We start from the raw sequence: 2,200 nt of genomic DNA, 5'->3' as shown, positions 1-2,200 counted from the left end.
TCGCTACGAACGTCGATCTAGCGCTATAGCTCTAGGCTAGCTAGGCTAGCGTCGATAGATTTAGGYATATAGGGAGCTATTTAGTAGTAATTCCGCTTTATACTAGGAGATAGGGAGGAGGTTAGAGGGTATAGTAAGGTATAGGAGTATTAAAGAATATRTTAGATATTAAAGTAAGGTAGATCGTATTTAAAGATAAAGAAGGAATATAAGCAGTAGTCTTATACTCCTCGTAGGYATTWCCCGYACGCGTATAAAGTTATATAAATTACTTATTAGGTRTACTCTACGCTCCCCGGGTCCTATTATTACCGCGTATTCGGCGGATAAYCTAGAYAYATACRATTATCGTTAGTATTCGGTTACGAAGTAATAAYAGTAAGGTAATTATTCCCCTACGGGAAATATATATATAATAGAYATAGGGAAAGGCTTTATACTTTTAGGATCCGTAGAGCTAATCCTTAAAATATTTTAAAATATTGCCTATTTAGGAAGGAGGTTTTTAATATTAAGGATTAGCTATATTATAAACGTCTTAAGTACGATAACTCTCTCTACTAATTGTACGGCAGAGATACGTAGAGAGAAAGCAAGGACACCTAGTATTACGGATTAATTCGTAGAGAACTAATAGCTATTTATTTAGCGAGAGAGTAGGGAAAGCTCTAGGAATAAGAGTACTCTATTACGTAACGAAGACAAGCCTTAGTGCTCTCTTCGGAGATTAAGAGATTACGTAGAGTAAGAGCGATTAGACTAATTAGTGTAATTAGACTGCTCGGCTTAGTATAGGCTTAGAGACAGGTATATAGAGAGCAGTAGTTAGTAGTAGATAGGAGCCTCGTGCTCAACTTAATTTATTATATTCATATATACTATTAAAACCTTCACCTTTACTTCGAGAGAACAGATAGTACCTTAGAACATACCCTACGTTATAAAAACGAAGCAAGGATTTAACAACTTTAAGTACTACCTAAGGGCCTACTATACATGTCTATAAGAGATTAAACCCGGAGCCCTACACGTTAACTATAATTAATAGGGATTACGGAACGACTTAGCGTAATGTCGATTGTAATAGGAAGCGGAAAACGAACGACGACCCTAGAAAGCTCGATAAGTATACCGGAGGTAACTAGAGGACTAAAGGTGTCGACGCCGGAGACGTTCGACGGTATACTAGGACGACTAGAGGCCTTTTAGCTATAGGTTCAGCTATACCTCTACTTTAACACTTATTAGTTTAATAGCGAGGCTAGTAAGGTCTTATACGCCGCATCCTTCCTAAAAGGAAGAGCCGCTCGAGGATTTAGACTATATCTTAAGGACTAGCTTAATAACTAGGACGAGGATAACATACCTAAGACGGAGATTAGAAAGATCTTCTACGACTACGAGGAATTTAAAACGAAACTTAATAATCTATACGGGATACTAAACGAAGAAGTATACGCCGATCGCTATATCCGCTAACTCCGACAAGTTACCTCTATAGCCGTATACGCCTTAGAGTTCTAAGGATATGCTACCGATCTCGAGTAGAACGATACGGCTCTTCGTTCCTAGTTCTACCTCGGACTTAAGGACATAGTTAAATTAGAACTATTCCGAAACTTAGCCTAACTACGCTTAGAGCAATAATTAAGTTAGCAAAGGAAATCGACGAGAGACTCTAGGAGCTACGGTACGACCGATTCGTATAGCCTAGATTTTAGAGACCCGTAAAAGGCGGAAAAGGGAACTTTAAGGCTAGAGGCGACGATCCCTATAGACTAAGACCGATAGAGCTCGATATAACAGAGCGAGGTAGTCGATATAAGAAGGCGGGATAGAACCCTACTTATTATACATGTAGTAACTAAGGACACATTACTAGTAACTATAAGGACAGGAACAAAGTTAGGCGCGAGGAATTTAGTTTTATATCGCGTAAGGAGACATACTAGGAATGCGAGAGCTTCCTCTCGAAATCCGCCTAAGCGGATCCTAGACTAGGAACGCTATTATATCGTAGCCTCTTAATGTAACAAGCCTAGAGAAAAGAGACCCTCGAACGGATCGTCTAGGGCGACGCCCGTAAGAGTACCCTAGCTAGAAGGCGACATCTCTACGATGTTATAAAAGAGATATAGATATTCCGACGCGGGAACCCTATCGGGAACATTAATAGGAAGGTCGGCAACGGGATCCTCGG

Source organism: Ramularia collo-cygni, assembly GCF_900074925.1.
Source record: "Ramularia collo-cygni strain URUG2 genome assembly, contig: RCC_scaffold09, whole genome shotgun sequence".
In the NCBI taxonomy this organism is placed as follows: Eukaryota; Fungi; Ascomycota; class Dothideomycetes; order Mycosphaerellales; family Mycosphaerellaceae; genus Ramularia; species Ramularia collo-cygni.
The sequence above is the reverse complement of the archived record's forward strand: the minus strand, read 5'-3'. Positions refer to the sequence as shown.